Source organism: Struthio camelus, chromosome 1 (genome assembly GCF_040807025.1).
Source record: "Struthio camelus isolate bStrCam1 chromosome 1, bStrCam1.hap1, whole genome shotgun sequence".
NCBI classification, from domain to species: Eukaryota; Metazoa; Chordata; class Aves; order Struthioniformes; family Struthionidae; genus Struthio; species Struthio camelus.
The window spans coordinates 103,484,204-103,500,322 of NC_090942.1; the positions used below are offsets into that span (position 1 = coordinate 103,484,204).

Sequence of the window (16,119 nt, forward strand, 5' to 3'; positions counted from 1 at the left end):
TTGTTACGTATTATTTATCCAGTGGCAGGCTCTGAATGAGTTAACTCATACTCTGCTTTGATTTGTACCATTAGAGCTTGCAGTCCAAATAGGAACGTATCTTATTTAGGTTGTGAAGGAAAGTTTATCACTTCTACATCTGTAGAGCTTTGGTTCTGCTGTATGCTATAATCACAGGGGTCTTTTACTAGTATGATAAGGAAATGGACTTGCATCCAGCTCTTAAAGAATCCAGACTCTTACAGCTTGAACATGAAATTACTGCTTCTATAGCTCTTCAGAGATATTGCAACTTTGATTATGTTATCTTAACATTGTCTTTTAAAGCAATTGGGGACAGTTTACCAGCTGCTAGAGATCACTATATTGCTGTCAAAGCCAAATGAGCATCACCTGTCAGCAGAGTTCGCTGAGGGCCTGGTCTTCCGATTCTCACAGGGCAGGACGTTCAATATGCTCCATGATTTTGAAGCACATCCCACTGATGGCTTCAGTGGAACTTATGTTCCTCAGTTGTTTGGGCCCTTTGAAACTCTCAGTTCCTGAAAAGATAATGCATAGAGCAAAGTGATATGCTAGCTCATTCTTACTTGTTCAGCAGTGCTAATCTGGAATAACTGTATTGCCAATACTTGTTGAGAGAAGTGAAATTCAGAGAACATCTGAATTCATCATCACAGGTGATTGCCTACTCTTTAAAGAATCTATATGCTTGCAAAATCAGACAGGTTATGCTTCTTCTTGTAGGGAATAACGTTCCCATTTTTCAGGAAGTCTCTGTTTCAGATTGGTGAGCTATTCCCATCTCAACAGAGGCACGTGATTATGTCTCTCTATGAACCTTTGCTGAGTTAAAGCAAAGGTTCAAATACCTTTTAAGAATCTCTTCTGGGTAGCCGATACATAGCTTGTCTCTATAGAGATGCAAGCTGAGGGAAAAGGCTCAAGAAGTCTTTGCTTGCCCTCATCCTCCTACTCAAAGCTTATGTGGGGTCATAGTCAACATTTGTTCTTAGTGAACCTACAGCTGCCCCCAAACAAGTAGGGGATAGGGTGCAAAGTCCAGCATCAGCACTCACATTGAGCTCTAGAGTTGGCTTTGTTTACCATGACCCTCGGAAGACTAGGGGGATTACTGTGTAAAAAGCCATGGTCCCTCAGGGATTCTGACCCATTCTGTGTGAATACGAAAAATGAATTTTGTTAAGTATGAGCTCCTTTTCAAAGGAGCACAACGGACAGCTTCACAGTACTGTATGCAGCTTCTTCAGTAAATCAGAACACTTTCCAAGAGCCTCCAGCTGAGCTCTGTTACAGCTCTTCTGTTGCTACTCCTGGCATATTACCAGAGAGAAGGGCAGCATCTTAACTGTGGGTTGGGACGCTGTAAATGTCACTGCTCAGACTCCACCCAAATAGAAGCACTTTTTGGGGTAGAGAACTTTGGTTCCTGCAACAGTAACCAAAATCTCTTACCCTCTCTGCGTTCAGCTTGGCCTGGTATAGTAGGTGGGAAGAGTAGGAGAAAGAGTCTGTCTACTGAGAGATAGGATTGTTGTTTCCTGTCTGAACTCATAGTGAAAATAGTGTCGTTATAATTTAGGGGGCTAATTCACCAGGATGTTTCTCTTGGTTTACTTCACCGAGTCCTGTCAATGGCAGCTCAGATCTAAAATTTTGGTACCTCTGTAGTCAAAAGTCACGAAAAAGTAATGTAAGAAAAAACCTAGGCAATTCATTTTTGAAGATGATGGATTTGTGGTAGCAATAGGTTCCATCTATCTGCCTTTTATGTTAATGTAGAATCGAATTTCTGGCTCTAACTTCATTTTGAATCCTGCCTCTTTAATCTCTGTAAAAATTTCTGTTGGTGACCTCTACTTCTTGCTTAATTACTGCTAATGAAAAGCTTAAAATGCCTCATTGAATTGGAAAGTTATTTAAATACTTGTCATCCAGCCCCAAGTCTAAATTCCCTGATGCCTTTAGTATGCTTGTTTTTTTTTTTCAGAATGACAAGCTATGAGTGTTAAACTGGCTGTGTTTGAGAATCAGTTGAGCTGCTGACTACAAGCTGAGTGTGTAGTTTCAACCTAAATGCAGCCCATGCTCTGCTCATTTACAGTATCATGCTAGCAAAGGCTGGAGGTACTTCTGGGATTTGTATTTTCTGGAAAAGGGACAAAAATCATTGGAAACGCTACTTTACCTTCCTTCTCTCCCTTTACTACTAACACTGTGGCGTTTCTTCTGCTTTATATGATTCAGTTCTATCTAGGCGAGGGCTACCTCCAAGAAGCGAGAAGTAAATAAGATATGGGGACAACTCCGTATGTGGTGAAGCTGCCGTAGTTTCAGTGATTTTATGCAAGTGGAGGATGTGGAAAGTGCTTTCTTTAGCAGCCATCGTCTGAAAGTGGAGCAAAAAGAACTGTAGAGAATTAAGGCTGGAGACCTGGATCTATATCAAAAGGTTTAGCTGATTTTCTTTTTATTAGAACAGTGCCAGAGATCATTCCCTGGCTCCAAACCTGACTGAAGGAGGAGCAGATAAATGGTTAAGGCACTCGAGTGTGCACTTGCAGAGTCAGACCTGCTACCCCCCAGATTTTCCTGCATGACCTTTGATACGTTACTTAGTCTCTCTGTACCTCAGTTTCCCATTTGTTTCATAGTGGTGCTTCCCTGCTCCTGGGCATATTATGAGAACAAATACAATAAATATTTCTGTAGGGTCTGAGCCTTTCTGAATGAGGGTATTACTGAGAGAGCTAAGAGCTGGTCAGCTGGAAGTGGCTGTAGTGGTGCAGAAGAAAAGCCCTTGTCTAAGCTTTTGCCAAGTTGGGAAGCTTTCAACCTGGATCCGTACAATGCAGCTAGTTTTTCAGCCTAACTTCTGCTATTGCTAAAACGAGCTAGTCTTGGTTCTGATCTTTTTCCAGATGAGAAGTGGAGGATACTAGTATATCAGCGAGCCTTACTGATCACACGCTTAGCTGGAAACACAGGTGCAGGACAAGAGATTGGCTGAAGCTATGAGAACTAATTCCTGTAACTTCCCTGAGAGGCAGAGAGATGGAGAATGAATCCCTCTGCCCCCACAGGGAATAGAAATGAAAAATCAGGAGTGGCTGGGGAAGCAAAGCCTCCTGTTTTTGAAGGAGAAAGGTATTGCAGAAAGGAGGATCTGAGGAACTTCTTTTTATTTAACTGCCTGACCAGACAAGATCAAAGGAAATTGGCTGGGACAAGGGAGAGACAGACAGGCCGGCTGACTGACCCCATGGTTCAAAGAAAAGTTATAAACTGTAAAAGAAAGACTGAGGACATCTCTGAGTACCATACCCTAAGCCTAAGGATGCTCCATGTTGCTGAGGAAGCAGAACCAGATGTGCTCACTTCATTCATATGCAGGTTCGTAGCTCATGTGCATCTAAGAGTCATTTGTTTAAGACCTCTTGTCAATGGTAGTCTGTGCTTGGCCCCTGGGCTCCCCTTTTCCCCTGCTGGGCGATGCTGTAAGCCCATGGTCCCCAGGGGCCTGGTATCAATGGGGAAAGGGCTCTTCAGGGCCCTACGTCGTGACTATGCTTCCGTTTCTGTGAAGAAAGTGGGACCAAGCAAAGACTCCGCACCCTGTGGAGGCAGGCAGGACCCAGGAAGGATTGAGCAGGTGAAGAGCAGGGCACGCTGGTCCCCAGCAGCCTGATGAGAGCCTAGCCGAGGGGACATTGCCTGCTGGTGAAGGCAGGGTCCCAAGCTGGGAGATCACAGCAGCATTTTTGAGAGAGCGGCAAGATGCAGGGGCATCTGGTACGAATGCAGTCTCCAGTCGTTCCTGCAACAGAATGAACCTGTCTCCAATTAAGTTTTGTCTGATTTTTAAGAAGCCTCGGCCTCCCTCACACTCCGGCTAGCCCACCGCCTCTTCCTCCAATCTAACTGAAGTCTATCACCTCGGCACTGCTGAGTCTTCCAGCTTTATGAATTTCACAATGTGGACTACAATCTGTTTTTTCACCTGAGAAGCTCAGTTTTTATTGGAGAAGAAATACATTTTTAGCTCTTGTGACTTTAGAGAAAAATCTGAAGTATGTGAGCTTTACATACTGTGAAAGGGGAAGGCAATTAAAGAGAACCAAGCATTTATTATTTTAAAGTTTTCTAGTTTTTTAGAATCTCTCAGGAATTTTGAGGCTTGATATATTCAGATCAGTACCACATCTTTGAAGCTCTTGATATAGCACCATGGAAAGAGCAAGAATTGAAGAGGTCAAATCCTGCCTTTTACATATGTGTGTATCTATCTGGAGCATGGAAGTGAAGGGAATTACTTCTGGTATACAGAAGGTATACTTCTGGCCTCTGGATTTGCAGAAAGTTTCTAATTTCAAATTTCCTGTATGTTAGCTAATGTAACCATAATTACCAGACACTGATTCCTGCTGTCCCACTCTCCTGTTTAACATCTGCATAGAACTCTGAAATCCCAAACACATCGGCATGACTCTGTGCAAGTCCTCTGGTTGTCGGAATTTTTTTTCGTTTGGGGGATTTTTTTTCTGATCAGGTGCACAGCGCACGTCTCGTTCCCACAACTGACAGAGGAAAGGGTTTCTTGGTGTTCAGTCTCCTGGGCAGTAATTATAATTTGTCAGGAATGCAATTTATTTTATAATTCGTCATTTCCCTATAGCATAATTGTGTAACACCTATATAAATAAGTGTTCTTGCAAAACTCTTGGAAAAAAGAAAATATTATAATGTTGCAGCCTAAGGTGCTTAGAAGAACAGAACCTTTTCTTCCCATAGTCCTTGATCTACTAACGTGATCTAACTTTCATTAAAATCATCAGTAAGACTTCACTTGACTTCTGTAGGAATCATTTCAGGCCTTAAGTATTTGTAGTTCCTGGCAGGTGCTAGATTGATGGCCCGAACCTATTTATGCATTCAGCTGGCATAGCAGAGGTAAAACAAGATTGTCCTCATTGCCTTAGTATAAATCCCAAGGGACAAGAGCTGGGCATCAACAGAGAATTTAGTTCCTCTGCTTCCGCGATCACTGGTTTCTCTGATTGCATTTCTGATAAAGGAACCAAAGTAATGTCGTTCTGAGTAATTTTGTACTTATGCTCCTTCCTATGGTGTTGGGCTAGGACAATTTACATCATCTCTTATATGCTATCAAACAGTCATAAGGTAAGAAAAGTTTTACGTAACAGACTCAGCAAAGGCCTGAGATATCCAGTGTCCCAGGACATTAGCTTCATATGTCCTTCCTTGCCTCTCAGAGACTTGATGAAGAAATTTGTGCTGCTAGTGCTGCACTGAATTTCCAGATTTCGTGTTATGTATCTATATTTTTTAAACACAAAAACCTTGTAGTAGCGGTATTGTATGAGAGTACTTGGTTACAAAGATTCAGAGGATCTCTTTTCCCTTCCCAGGGAACGCACAGCAAAGGCTTGCGATGAGGACAACATCCTCTGAAGATGAGGAAAGTGACCTGGGAAGCAGTTAAGAAGAAAATCAAAAAGGGTGATGACTTCTGTCTGGGCCTCGTTGTTGTCCCTAAGAGCAAGCAATTAGAGCAGGACAAAAGTAGTGAAATATGGCCCTTGCAGCTCATGGACTTTTAGGCCAGACAGACAAGATGTGCTAGACAGGCTGTGCAGTCTTTAAGTGCTTTCTCTCTCTGTAAATGTGGAAGAGGCTGATCCTGCAGAAGTTTGGCAACTTTGGCTCAGATGTGCTATTATTCCCTCAAAGGATCTTTAAGGCCTTCTGAAAAATAATGAGAACAAAGTGTCCCAGGGTAAAAGCAATGTTTGTTTGCAGAAGAAATGCCCAGATAGGATTTCATATGATCATCAGATGGCTGTAATATTATGCAAAATAGCAAAATAAATAAATAAATAAATAAATAAAATAAATAATTGGAATGTAGAACAAGCAGCTGTGACTTTTCCTCCACATTTTTCTTTCATTTAGGAGGAGAAAAAGGCCAGAAGAAGAAATATTATAGGAAATACTTTTTACTGAATATTCATAGCCTGCTGGCAAAAAATGATGTGGCTATTAAAATACATGCTGTTCTCGTATGGAAATAAGGCCATCAGATGTCTATACCCATCAGAAAGCAGAGCAGTTGAAATGACTGTCAAACTATTTACACAAAGATGGCTCTTATTTAAGCTGCCACCACTACAGTACTCCCTGCAGAACACTGCTCTGCCGGCCACATGGTACCTGAACAGAACAGGCAGATATGCAGACTCAAAAAAAACAAAAAGAAAAAGAGGAAGAAATGTTGATGAAGCTTGTGGGATTTTTTTCATGTTTTTTGATGGACTGTATAAAATATTTGAAATGTTGTTACATTTTGGTGAGTGACATTTCAGTGTAATTCCTTTCACTGGAAAAAAAATGCCTTTTTTTTTTTTTGATCACCTACTTGTTTGCAGAAAGCTTTTGCTTTTAAGAGTGGCTCCTCCTTGTTTTCCATAGGTAGAGTGGAACAGTCACTTCAGCTTAGAAGCCTTTAATATCCAAATTAAGTGATAAAAATCAAATATTTTATTTCCTTGTGTCCCTCTCATTTTGTAGTGTCTTTTGTGTCCCCTAACAATCTGACTAGCAGAGTCTTCACATTCAGACTCAAGGCATGCAGAAAATAGAATCTTACTATATTCTAATTTTTTTTTTTTTGGTAAGGAAATAATGCTTTTGGCAGACATAATACCTTTTCAGGTCAAGCAAGATTCCTGCTGATGTGTGATTTTACTTGATCAGAGTGAAGAGTCAAACCACAGTGGAAAGAAAATCTAGCTATGGAGCAGTCATCTTTCTTGACATTAAGAGTTACCAGAAAAAAATTTCTTGGAGATGATAGGCAGCAAGTCAAACCTGGGAAGAATGCTTCAGGAACATTTTACCAGATGGCAGACACCAGCAGGGCTCTGAAGGATCCACCTTCCTCTGCAAGGATGGGGATGAACCAAGGAAGCACACGCCACTAGGTTGCTCCATCTTCTGGCTAGCTATGTGGATTACTGCAGGACTGGCACTGACTTGACACCAGTGCTGTCGCATGATACAGCCTGCTTGCTTGAGCCACGCCTGAATTGTGGTGAACCATGAGAGCCATGAATTCATGATCCTTGATCTAGTTGATTTCTATATCAAAGATTGTTTACTGTGTTCAAAACAACATAGAAGCGTTCTCTCTAAGTTTGTCTGTTGAGTAGAGTAAGTCCAGGATATCGTTTTCCAGAGGCGAGGCATGCATGCTCCGTGAAGAAGAACCAACACATTCAACGTACAAATTATCTTGCCAGTGCGCCTTGAGCATATTTAAAAGGTATGAGGTTCACTTCAGCTTTGTAATTTAGCAAAACAGCAAGAACCTTTTGGTTTTAGGTACAGAACGCTCCTAAAGATAATGACAATTCAGATCATCCCTCTGAAGCACTCTCGGTCCATAACAGCCAGAGGAAGTCATGATCCTCCTCCTGCATGCATGGAGCTTATAGCAATGTGAAGGGATGAGATACAGAGTGCTAGGTTTTGATTAGCCTTGACTGGAAAATACGAGATAAAAATAATAACGACACTGCCATTCTCAAGTGTTCGCAACTCATATGCTAGGCACCAGAATGTAGGAAATAAACCCTAAAATCAGAGGTTTTAAATTAAACAAAAAAAAAAGAGAGATACTATCTATTTGGATCTCAGTTTTAAGCTGCTAAGATTCACATTTCCAAGCTTTTTACAACGCTCTTGAGAGTGAGATAGCAAATATATATTTTATTGTGTTCTACTAATAATTATTTTTTAGTGAAACAAATTTCTTCTAGTTTATCTGATAAACTCCAGCTAGGACCCTGGTCGCAAACCCCTTACCTTTTCTCTGCATTGTACTTGCACGACGGACCAACTTGTTTCTGTGCAAAAAAGATGACTGGAATTCACAGGTATGCTCATTTTTGTTGCGCTCCCACTTGTTGTGAAGCCAGACTTTTGATAATTATAAACAGATGTCTCTGTAACACATTTGGGTTTGCTCAATTAGCAGAAAAGTTGTTTTACCCTCTGTTAGATTAGTAATACTTCTGCAGTTACAGTCAGGAAAGACTCTTCGTGACGAAATTATTCATATAGTTTCACTCAATAGCACTGTTTTCTGTTCAGCTCAGTTATTTCACTACACTTTATGTGGTGCAAAAGTTCAGCAGAAGTGAAGCTGGAGTGAGAATTTTAAACCTGTGACTATTTGTCAAGGATAACCTTCACCTGGAGTCACAGGGCCAAATTCACTGATTCTGCTGACAAAGATTGTACTATCTGAGAAATCGTCTTTGTCCTTTGGGGGAAAAAATTAGATATGTTGCATAACCATCCCTGATCTACAGTATTTTAACTTCAGAACAGTATTGTGTTACAGCCTTTTAGAAGGTAGACACAAATGACCTTCTGGATTGAGATAGTGACCCAAATATGGCTTGCAATGTCTCAGTAAACTGTAATCTCAATTTAAACTTGACTAGGCACAAAATAACTAAAATAGAAAAATCTTAAATAAAACTATCGTGTGATATTTATAGATTGTTACAGTGGTTAATAATATTATTGCCATCATGTGTGTGCATCTATATCTTTTCAGTAATAAAAAGATTGCATAAATGATACATGTAGAAGCTCCTTTAACTTGACGAGTCCATTATGTAATTATATCTTTAACTCACATGCAATGCTAATCATATGAAGAATTTTCATTCTACATTTGGTTAAAAAGAACAATGGTAACTTAGAAAGCTTTCTATCTTCTTTTTTTAATCCGCAGATGCTTTATTCTATATGAATTCATCTCTAGAAGACATCAAAAATCTTCAACAATTGAGTTATACAGGTAACATGTGCAGAGCAAGCTAAGCTTTGATTTATTTTTTTTTTTAATTAGTAAGTGCTTTGTGTGGTGCAGTGAAACAAATATCTGTGCTTGCCAGTGTTTCTTCATTTAACTTACTTTATGAGAAAAGTCCAAGTTTTGAAGGAATCAGGTCAATCTAATTGCCTTTGACATGTCTGCTCCTTTTGATATCCTTCCCTCCAAGACGTATTTCTCTTTTTGGTACCTAGTTCTTCCTGTATCTCTGTTCTCTTTCTTCTTCATATTGCATTTCTTATTGTTCTTTCAGCTTCTTTTTCTTCTCATCAGTGAAGTTTCAATGGACAGCATTCTTTGAATCAGAAATTTAACGGTACTGCACAATGAAGGCAGAGCTATCAAAGCCTATGTGTACCATAAAGTTATAGGGATGTCTACGCTGCAGTCATGGGAGAATAACGTAGATGTCCATGCTAGCTTTAAAGTGAGTAGCTTGGTTAATAATGTAGGTCTAGCCACCCTGTAAATCCACATGAGCTAATAATGTACTCTACTAAAATGTCTGCAGAGTAGACACATATAGGCACATCCTGCAAGATGTTCTTGGATGCGATATTACACTGAGTAATAATCTTGAGGATCCCTGTTTAGTTCATGATCCTCAGATTGGGAAGAGAGTTGCTGAATGAAAAAGTCAAATGTTACGCGCTCTTTAGTGCATAAATATTTGTAAGTTTTCAAGTGTGAGCTATCTCTCCATTGACTGTATCTGGAGCCTGAAATGGCTTTGATTCTCTTCCAGTTAGTTAAGTCCTTTTGCACTGGAAGAACTTTTGGTTATGATCTGGATTCACACTTCATCTAAATGTGGAGGCTTAATTAGTGAAGAACTGATACCCTAGACAGTTATAATTAACGCCTTAAGTAAGGTATAAACCAGAGCTCCAAAGATGAAAGCTCACTGCTTGACGGATTTACTGAATCACACATTCCCAATCAGCCACTGTTTTTAAGGGCATGATCTTTGCCAGCTTCATGCACATGCTTTGAGAATTATTCACTTCAGAGCTTCTTGCATTATCAACATTTCAAGATTTTTTTCTTGAGCACTGCAGTATACTTTCATGCTAAATTCTTTTAACTTACTTCACTTCGTAAGATCTGATTAAACCTTTTAGATCTGCAAGTAGATGTTCTGCATGTTGAAGAACTTAATCTCATACCTAAATCTTTCTACCTCCTGGGGTTCCCCATATGAAAGGTGTTCTCTATAATCTTTTCAGATGCTTCTATTTTTCACCCTGGAAAATTGTGATGACTTTAGGGGAGGTCTAAGAGGGGAGGAAGTTACTTTGAACTTTTGTTTTCTGCTACAGGTTGGGCATACTTTATAGTTTCAAACTTCATTTGAATAAAGGAGAATAGTTTGGACAATTTTCAAGAAGTTGGGCATTTTTTCTCTCTTTCCGTTTTCAGTGAGTCTAAGAACTGGGGATGAGGAAGGAAGCCAGTACAGTAAAAAGACAAGTTAAGGAGGTTATTAGAAGTAAAAAGACATCCTTTAGTGGAAGTCCAAATGAAGAACACAGAAAAGATCGTAAACCTTCTGGCAAGTTAAATGTGAAGCCATAATAAAGCTGGCCAAAAAAGATTCTGAGGAGCAAGGGCACAAAATCTGGTAATAAAATCTTTTTTTCAAATACATCAGAAGGAGGAAGTTTGCCAACAAGTTGATGGGGCCAATAGGTGACTAAGGTGCAAAAAGAGCACTATAGAAAGGTAAGTCTACAGCTGAAAAGCTTGAATGTATTCAAGCATGTGCACAAATGCTCATTATGGAGGAGCTCAAGGAATTTTCCCTGTTGAAAGCATTCTTCATTGGAGAGCATCTTGAGCTGATATTGAAGTAGCTTGATAGTAAAGGGGGTGAGAATATAGTAGGATAGTAACAGGGATAATGGCCTAGCCAGGGACATAGCATAACTGTGCAAGTCACCCAAGAGCTCTAAAGAAACTAAGAGCCTTCAGCTCCTCTCGTTTCTTATCACTGAAGTCAATCTTATTTTAGAGGTATATGACCTGCTGTATGTGGTGCTACTTTTAGAAAAGGCTTCAGGACAACCAAGAAACTGTAAATTGCATATGACTTCCAAATTTTCAAACTGGTATAACCTTCCTTTGTTGTAGTAAAAATAAAAGCAAAACAAAAGAACATAAAACCAACATGCACGCTTGTTAAAGAACAAAACAGAGATCAAATTTTTGGCCTCATTTCTGATGTGTGGATCTGTGAGATCATTTATTGACTGTCTTTTGCTATGATGCCAGAGTATCTGCATTTAGCATACAAGAACTTCATCTAATGTTCTATTGTAAGGTTCTAGTTCTTCAGGATTATTTAGATATCACTGCATGTAAATATTTATAGTTCTTTTTAATACATATACTTGTGACACAGTTATTTTTCCTGTGTGCTTCAAGGCAGTTTCCTTATAACTTGTGGTGAGCTCTCAACCTGAAATATGAGGCCACGAGGAAAGCAAAACTCTCATAGAGGAGGAAAAAAGTAATGAAACATCATTCTCAATAGTTCAGCTCAGCTAAGAGGGAAACCCAGTCATCTACTTCCACATAGCAAAGGTTGAAACAGAGGTGCCCAAACACTAACTTGCTCCTTTGCAGAATGAGCTAGTATTGTGGCCAGATTTTTACAGCAAAATGGCTAATTATACGCAATTGTTCTAACTTAAATTGTAAAGTAATAGTGTTTTTATCATTGGTTAACTTTTGGCAGGAAACTACCTTTTATTCTACCCTGAAGTCTTACCAGATCCCTCAGTCTAAGTCAGATACGTGCACTGCTCAGTTGGGATAAAGAGTGGAAAGGAAGAAGTAATAGTACCTAAAAATCAGACGGGGACTGTGAGACATTTGGTGGTTCACATGTCTGAAGGAAAAGCTAGTGTTCTCACTTCCATATAGTGTTAGCGTGGCTGATTTGAAAGACTAGCTTCAGCAATGTTCCCCAACCTAGTGCTCAGGGGAAAAATAAGGATAAAGCTTATTGTAAGTGATATTTTTGGTTAAGACATTCAAGGGCCACCTGGTCCTTGCTTGATCACTAGTGTAAGTCAGAACTGCCTCCAATTTCCATTTTGTTTCCCCTGCTCCCCTTGGAGCTCACAGAAAGCAATGAAAAGCATAGAGCTGTGCACTTCATCTCCTCTTCCACTCTGCCTCTTCTACTCCTTGGTGCAGGGCATGCTGTCTGCATGGGGTCCTAAAGCACAGCTAAGGACAAAACTTCTCTGCCTGTCCTGTGCCTCCCAAGAAGCTTCTGCAAAGAAAACACTTTCATATGGCCGTTTTTGCCCTCTCTATATCGCCAGTGGCGTGAACAGATTATAGATAAACAATCCCATGACCTATAAATAGGTAGAATTTAGTCTGTCAGTAGGGCTGTGTTCAATAATAGCACAAAGCTGCTCAGCGTACAATAAAACACTTGTTATCTGTGCAGTACAGGGCTGTGACTTCAGAGGCATTTTGCATGTTAAGATGTTACCCCAAATAACTGCTAATACAAAGCAGACGTGCTCATTTCATCCCAGAGCATTTTGACTAAAGAGAATGCTGTTGATGTACTTTTGTTTCGGGTTAGGGTTTTACTTTTCCTTTTCACACCCGGGTATTGTTGTAGCTTTCGGAGATAGGGGAGTTGCTTCTGGTTATAAAGCTTTGAAAGGCTTATATGAATATATAGACCTTTACCAGAAACGATGAATAGGAATGCAATTGTAAATAAATAGGATCTTCTGCATTGACTTATGTTCCCTTAACGAACCTTTTTTTGTCTTTGTAGTGAGCAATGTATGGACTCATGTAGCTGTAAATACAACTTTAGAGCATATCCAAGGAGTTTTGGATAAGTGGCTGCCTTTGTTATAACCTGAGCAACTGTCAGCATCCTTTAGAGCCAGATATGAAACTTTAGCAGAATTTCCCAGAGTTTAACAATTGTATACTGAATTCATTGTTCTCTATGGGTGCGGAAATTGCCTGAAAAGCTTTGAGAAATGACCAGACTGTTTAGACACACTTGAAAATATAAGTGGAGAACATCTCCTGGTTATCTGAGATTACCATCACAGCCCACTGATGATACTTTTTAATGTAACATTGTGGTTTAGCTAACCACCCATAGTAATTTCTGTTCAATACATATCAAACATTTCTTTTTCATTTATGAAGATCACAGCTATCTATAGTAAGAACTATTGTTTGCTCTTGTCCTTATTTGCTGCTTACAATTATTTCTAATTTTATGTAAAATTTGTAGTCATTAAAACTCTGAGTGTGGAACCTTCTTAATTGCTTTTAATTCAAGATAATCCCGATCACTCCAGATGTGCTGCAGTTAACTTCATGAAATCTTCAAATGCCATCTCAAACGTTCATCCAAACTAAATGCCTACTTTTTACAAGTATGGGAGAACACCTTCATGCCCAGAAAGGAAAAATTTTCATTGGGGTTAGCAGGACTTCAAAAGGCTGGAAAGGGCCGGACTTATTTTAATTAACTTGTACTATAACTTCTAAAAAATAAAGTGGAATCCATTTCCCTTGGCCTTGTTTTTGGAATGAGGAGAAATTACCATTTTTCACTGGTTATTCTGTAGCTTGAAATATAGTGGAGGTTATAAGTGCACAGGATTCCTAAACTGCAGAACACTGTGAGAACAGGAATATCACTGTTGCCTTCGGTCTGTCTGCTTTCCAGCGCTAGTCTAATCATACAGCACCACTGTGTGGTTTCCAAACACACAGCGACTGCTGCTAAATGCTCTTGTCTGGATTTGGATTTTGCACTTCAGCGGTAACAGAAGGGGAAGTATAGTACCCCTTAATGTTTTGAAGCCACTGAAAGTAGTGAAATAAAATCTTTAAATTGTGTGGTGAGCCTTCAGAGGACATTTGAGCTGGTTTGAACAAGACCTGAGGTGCACATGCCTGCTGAAAAGAGCCATTAAAAGTATTACTATATTGCTCAGAAAATCTGATCTCTGTTGCTTCTATTTACTTCATTGAAAGGTTTAATCTCATATTTTTTTTAGCTAGAATTGACTGGGAATTTCCTGGCTGAGGAGCAGAACATCACATTGTATGCTGCGATTTAATAGGGAACAAAATGTGGCTAATACCTTTAGGCCATCAGACAGGCTTCCTGGGGAGCCTGGTAGCCATCCGTCCTGGAAGCCCAAACGCTGCTCAGAGAGGCATGGGGCAGCTCCTATCCCTGGCTCACCAGCCTACCCAATGTCCAGCTAGCAAGAATTATTTTGAAACATGCCCTGATGTTTCCTGCAAAGATGAATTTCGTAAAGTTTCCACTTCTCTAATTCCTTTCCATTTCTGATTTTCATTTCCAATACAAAAAAAGAATTTTGCGGAAAATATGAAGAGATTTTTCATAGAAAGCAGCGCACACATGCTGATGAGTTTCCTCTACTGTAGGCCTTGATAACACTTAGAAAGCAAGCTAATTTCTGGAATCATAATTTGTGAAACAACAACTGGATGGGTAGTTGATCCCCAGGGGGATTAGTCATCACTAATACGCACTTTGAAAGACCACCAGATTCCATACTGACGTTGCCATGCTTATAACGATATTAACAATTATTTTATATATAAGCCTAGCACATGTGTGTTACTGCGTATCTTCAAACTATATTGGCTTTAATAGCTTACATAAACATAAGAGAATATGATTACATCTTTAAGATCTGCTGCATCTAATTATATCAAAGTTGTGGGTGAGGAACAGGCAATAGGTCATCCAAAATAACCTAGGTTGACATAAAAGGATTTTGTCCCTATACAGTTAAGGTAGAAATTCTTCTTGTAGTCTGTGCATGTAGGGTGTTTTGTCCATAAAATATCTGATACTCCCCACACACATAAGCTCCACTGACAGCACAGCTGTCATTATGTGTGTGAGAAACATCCATTTCTCATTGTTTTTAGTAACTTAATTAAACATATTTTACCAATGACACAAAGGCAAGTGGCTGAATGGCCACATGACAGCAGTGGTTATATGCAGACAGAAGTACTACATGGCGGAGTATCGCACTGTAATACAGGCCACCAGTCTTTGTGTTGTGGTAAGCAAAGGTCCCTCCACTCCACAGTGCAGAGCACTTTGTATAAGAATGCTTATTTGTGCTGTCTCTTAATGTGTTTGTGTTCCTTTTCAGTTGAACTTTAATTCTGACCTTGCTGAGGGTGTATTACTTGCTTTGGAAATACTTGCAATAGCCTTAGAATGTTTATTTTCCACCCCAATATGCTGCTACATTCTTGCAAGCTTTTTTTTTTTGGTTGTAATGCAATGTTTGGCTGGGAAACAGAGAATACAAATGAAAAACAGTACCCTGATCTTAGGGAAATGTAGAGAAGCTATGACAGAAAGTGTTTTATTGGAAACAAGACAAAGATTCCCAGAGAAATAATAAACAAACAGCTGGTCAGCATCCCCATAAGACCATCAGCCTCAAAAGTGTATTTCCTGGAAGGATCAGCATACTTGGGATTTTGTTTCTCTCTCCTCCTCTGCCCACAGCAGGTAGGAGAAGCAGACGGGCAGGTCCAGTAATAATGTTCCAAAGCAGGTAATTAGATAGTTAATAACTGTAGCAACCACACAGTTTGCACAGCCAGCTAACCATCTACATAGTGTTTTCAGGAATGGATCCAAACCATTGCATCTCCTCGTGCATTTGCTGAAGACACCACTTAAATCAATGGTGCATGTGGAGTCAGGCTTCAGAGGGTCAGCAGAAGAAAAACATTTCTCCCCTGCAGTGCCATGCGGGAACCTATCTGTAATGTTAAAGTTGACATTAGGGTCTCCATAGCAGTCTCGGCATCTCTCCCTGGATATGCTGGTTCATCGAGGCAATGGCAGAACTGAGACTTGCAACCCAAGCTTTCTCTGGTAACAGCATGTCCCTCTGTGTTTCCTGAAACAAGGGCTCAGTTGCTCAGCAAAGCAACAGAAGTTCTCAGAATTGGTGTCAGAGAACCTGAGATCAGATCCTGGTGTCCATGAAGTCACAGCATCTTTGCCTCTCTGCAGATGGGCTACATGGAAGCTCGGCAATTTCCTGCACAAAGTTAGACCTGAATTCAATAACAGCTGATTATATCACCTCAGAGGGCTAGGA

At 39.9% G+C, this 16,119-nt stretch overlaps 1 long non-coding RNA gene across 1 annotated transcript in view; it reads left to right on the forward strand.

The window, feature by feature from the left end:
• Window positions 1-5,903, forward strand: part of LOC138065794 (uncharacterized) — a 77,195-nt gene extending 71,292 nt beyond the window's left edge. The window contains exon 3 of the long non-coding RNA XR_011138861.1: window positions 5,451-5,903. This is a non-coding gene — a long non-coding RNA (uncharacterized lncRNA). The remainder of the gene's footprint in view (window positions 1-5,450) is intronic.
• The last annotated feature ends 10,216 nt before the right edge of the window (window positions 5,904-16,119 follow it).